Here is a 4867-nt window from a genome sequence, read left to right on the forward strand (position 1 = left end):
CATGTCCTGCCAGCCCTGCTGCTCGCCCTGCGGCCCGACCCCGTTGGCCAACAGCTGCAATGAGCCCTGTGTCAGGCAGTGCCAGAACTCCACCGTCATCATCCAGCCCTCCCCCGTGGTGGTGACCCTGCCCGGCCCCATCCTCAGCTCCTTCCCACAGAACACCGTTGTGGGATCTTCCACCTCCGCTGCCGTTGGCAGCATCCTCAGCTGTGATGGAGTGCCCATCACCTCTGGGTGCTGTGACCTCTCCTGCATTACCAGCCGCTACTGTGGCAACAGATGTCAGCCCTGCTGAAGTTGCTGGCAACAGCCCCAGGCAAGAACCTCCAAGACCTCACAACATGGTGCTGGACAAGAGATAGAGCTTCGGGCCATTGTTTCCTTCTTCCACTCTCCACTCTCTCTCTCTTTCCTTTGCTGTCGCTGTCTCCCAATGCCAGCCTAGCAGAGACCTCTTGGCCTCCCTCCCTCTGCAGGGCAGGCAGACGGACAGCCTGCAGGAGCTCCACCGCATCTTAGTGGTTGCCCCTGGCGCTCCCTGGGAGCCACCTCCTTTTCTTCTTTCGACTCATTAAAGTTGTGCTGCATCCAAGCCTGAGCCTCTGAGTCCTCTTTCCTTCCGAGGCAACTCTTCCTGTCTGCTCAGGAAAAAAAGCTGGAGGAAGGGGAGGGTGGGATTCACTGCAGTGGATTTTGTTTTGTGCCCTTTCCCTTGGAGCTGAGGAAGACATCCCTGGCTACTCCACAGCCAGTGGCCTTCAGTGAGAGGATGGCTCCAAAGGGTGGCAGGGGTGGGCATGGGGAGACCATAATGCCTGGGGACAGCCACCTGCCTCATCTCTGCCTGCCCCTCCCCTCCATTGCCCCATCTAGGGTCCATGGCCAGCACACATGGGCACAGGCAGAGGAGGTAGGCACCTCCTACAGTCCTTCAGCACCTGGCAGGGCCCAGCTGTTCTCCAGATATGCAGGGCTGAGGTAATTCACAAGTTCGGATTGCTATCAGCCACACTGAGCCTACGCAAAGGAGTCCCCACTGCCTCTCAACCCAACATGCCCAGCAGGCTCTCATTGCTTGTTTCAGGTGTCCATCTTCCCTGTGCAAGCGACTTGTGGCTTCACTATTAATGTCAACACGTAGGTGTGATTTTCAATTGTACTTGAAAATTGCCTTTTAGACCTTGGCGTTGAGCCCTTGCAACGCTCTGAATTCTGGCACCCCTCTGGTGTCTGTGGTCTCGTGGGTGCAGAAAAGGAACTCCTGAGGGCACTGCTGGGCTCAAAACAACCTCTCAGGCACACAGTGCCCTGTGAACCATCTGAGGTTCCACTCATGCTCCTCCTGCCCTCAGTTCGCAGCAGAGACACCACCTTCCTCCATCCCACTGGGCGCTGGGCACCTTCAGAGGTACAGGGAAAGCATCGACCCATGTATAGCACAAACTCTGGGGATGACCCTGCCTGTACTCATCTTCCCTGACCCCCCACGTGCTCTGAGGCAGGGCCAGCCTGAGCTCTGCTCACACCACCACTGCTCCACACGTGCAGGCCAGGGTCTTCCTAGCACTGCAGTCCCTGGCTGTTGGAGATCTGTCCTCCAACAGACTCTGCACACCACTGGGAGCCACATGGGCACACTGAAGGGCAGGGCTGGGCCCTCACAGTAGGACACCTCTCCCCACGCTGGGCCTTGCAGGGAACAGGACCAGTCTGGGCAGTTACACTGGGAGGATGAATAGTGCTTCTAAGCCCAGGAAGGCACAGCCCCTGCATGGGTCCAAGACGCGCTCTGCCCTGGGCCCAGGCAATGGACTCCAGGAGGGAGCCCTTCAACACACAACAGAGCTGTCACCAAGAAGACCTAGATAATCCGTACGCTCCTCGGCGTCCATGTATCTGCCACCTTAGACAGAAGTCTAATGTGGGCCTGCTGACTCACCCTTTGGGGGATCTCATTTCTTTTGATTGTAACAAAAGCCTTCTAGACACGAAGTTCAAATATTCAAGTCCCTGTTTGCTATTCCATACCTGCAGCGTATGTCTCTTTAGGTGAACAAGTCTAGTAAAGGAAGAGGACATTAGCCATGCAGCAGCCCATTTTCTCTGGCTTTCTTAATGCAGACACCCAGGCAGCAGGAAAGCCACCTGGATGAAGATGACGACAAACCCAATGGCCATGCTACCAGGGACTAGAGGAAGCATGTTTTCTTTTTTTGTGAGAGTGGTGAAGAAAATCTGCATTGCAAAAGAGTTTATTGCAGATGAAGCTAACATTTTTTTAGAGAAAATGCGATGCTGCATGGGTAATGATGCAGTGCCCTCAGGAGTTCCTATTCTGCACCCACGAGACCACAGACACCAGAGGGGTGCCAGAATTCAGAGCATTGCCCAGGGCTCAATGCCAAGGTCTAAAAGGCAATTCTCAAGTACAATTGAAAATCACACCTACATGTTGACATTAATAGTGAAGCCACAAGTCGCTTGCACAGGGAAGATGGACACCTGAAACAAGCAATGAGAGCCTGCTGGGCATGTTGGGTTGAGAGGCAGTGGGGACTCCTTTGCGTAGGCTGAGTATGGCTGATAGCAATCTGAACTTGTGAATTACCTCAGCCCTGCATATCTGGAGAACAGCTGGGCCCTGCCAGGTGCTGAAGGACTGTAGGAGGTACCTACCTCCTCTGCCTGTGCCCATGTGTGCTGGCCATGGACCCTAGATGGGGCAATGGAGGGGAGGGGCAGGCAGAGATGAGGCAGGTGGCTGTCCCCAGGCATTATGGTCTCCCCATGCCCACCCCTGCCACCCTTTGGAGCCATCCTCTCACTGAAGGCCACTGGCTGTGGAGTAGCCAGGGATGTCTTCCTCAGCTCCAAGGGAAAGGGCACAAAACAAAATCCACTGCAGTGAATCCCACCCTCCCCTTCCTCCAGCTTTTTTTCCTGAGCAGACAGGAAGAGTTGCCTCGGAAGGAAAGAGGACTCAGAGGCTCAGGCTTGGATGCAGCACAACTTTAATGAGTCGAAAGAAGAAAAGGAGGTGGCTCCCAGGGAGCGCCAGGGGCAACCACTAAGATGCGGTGGAGCTCCTGCAGGCTGTCCGTCTGCCTGCCCTGCAGAGGGAGGGAGGCCAAGAGGTCTCTGCTAGGCTGGCATTGGGAGACAGCGACAGCAAAGGAAAGAGAGAGAGAGTGGAGAGTGGAAGAAGGAAACAATGGCCCGAAGCTCTATCTCTTGTCCAGCACCATGTTGTGAGGTCTTGGAGGTTCTTGCCTGGGGCTGTTGCCAGCAACTTCAGCAGGGCTGACATCTGTTGCCACAGTAGCGGCTGGTAATGCAGGAGAGGTCACAGCACCCAGAGGTGATGGGCACTCCATCACAGCTGAGGATGCTGCCAACGGCAGCGGAGGTGGAGGATCCCACAACGGTGTTCTGTGGGAAGGAGCTGAGGATCGGGCCGGGCAGGGTCACCACCACAGCAGGAGGCTCGATGACGACGGTGGAGTTCTGGCACTGCCTGACACAGGGCTCATTGCAGCTGTTGGCCAACGGGGTCGGGCCGCAGGGCGAGCAGCAGGGCTGGCAGGACATGTCTCTGGGACAGAGGTGCACCTGGAAGAGAGGGCAGGGGGAAGCAGAGCACAGGGAAACATGAGCAGCAGCACTGCATCCAACCACAGTGGCGCCAAGGCACCTCGTGGCCCAGCATACGCTGCCCAGCTCAAAGCCCAGGAGCCACCTCAACTAAGTCCCAGCCTCTCTCTGCAGAAGACCTTCTCTCCCCATCCCTCTCCCATGAGACGCAGCTCCCAGCCCTGGGCTACGATAGCCCACATCAGCTGAGACATACATCACGGAAAGACCCGATCTTGAAGGAGGAGGAGAAGACTCTTCACACTCACCTGATTCCCAAGGAGAAGGAGGCGAGAGAAGTGGATGAGAGCGCAGAGAGTTGGCCTGCCTTTTATAGTAGTCCTGCACTGCCTCAGGCCCAGAGGCACCCTTTGTGGAAGTACTAATTTTCTGACAAGCTCATGTCAAATGCAAACCATCCCAGCTAATGGGATGGGCCGTGTCCTGGTTTCCTGCACTGCTGCCTTTTCGCTTCCTGGCTTATGCCACGTCAGTTCCCATATGAAGGCTTCTGTAAGTGTTGGGATGAGAGGCCTGAGGATTTCCGGGGCAGAAACACGTCGGTGCAGGCAGAAGGGTCAGATCAAGTGCTGGTGGCATGCCCTGCAGGCAGGTGATGTGTGCACCTGGGTCATTCCTGTGGGCTTGTTTGTGGCAAAGTTGTCAGGAAATGGGCACCGCTCTCATACTTCTCACCCAGATGCCCAAGGACCACCTTTCGAGAGGTCATGTCACAGGTGGTCCCCAGCATGTCCTCAGCAGAGCCCACAGTTGCTGACGTTTTCCTGGCTTTACGTGAGCGTCTAGATTTTTGCATGGTTCCATGCAGGCACGCATGAGCACATGTGTATCAGTCTGTGCTTGTGTGACCCTCATCGTGAGGGCGTGTGCAGGTCATAGCAGAATGGTGGTTGGAAAGGAATCGACAGCGGAATGGTGGTGCCTTTGGCCTGGCAGAGAGGTGCTCAGAGAGCTGAAATGCAGTCTCTGCCTCCTCTGCCCTCCCTTTCTTGCTTTATGTACAGGGAGAAAGGCCAAGAAAGCCTGCCCGCCTACGCAGGCCGCTGTCCCCGAACCGATTCTCTTATGATGCAGCGTTGCTGGTGACTGGGATGGCACACAGGCTCCTCACGTCCATGCCAATGCCAGATGCACTTGTGCAGCTCATCTGCCTGGTGCTGAGTGAGGCAGGGGCTAAGACCTCACACCAAATGGTATTGGACTAAAGGGACCA

The 4867-nt window shown here is 55.9% G+C and overlaps 1 pseudogene across 1 annotated transcript; it reads right to left on the reverse strand.

Annotated features, from left to right (window-relative positions):
- Positions 1–3294: 3294 nt before the first annotated feature.
- LOC309599853 (feather keratin Cos2-3-like) lies at positions 3295–4036 on the reverse strand (annotated as a pseudogene). The gene is made up of 2 exons: positions 3903–4036; positions 3295–3612 (listed from the first exon to the last, which is right to left on the reverse strand). The product of its transcript is annotated as a feather keratin Cos2-3-like (transcript).
- Positions 4037–4867: the final 831 nt, after the last annotated feature.

Source organism: Platalea leucorodia (genome assembly GCF_965183815.1).
Source record: "Platalea leucorodia genome assembly, chromosome: 22".
Classification (NCBI taxonomy): domain Eukaryota; kingdom Metazoa; phylum Chordata; class Aves; order Pelecaniformes; family Threskiornithidae; genus Platalea; species Platalea leucorodia.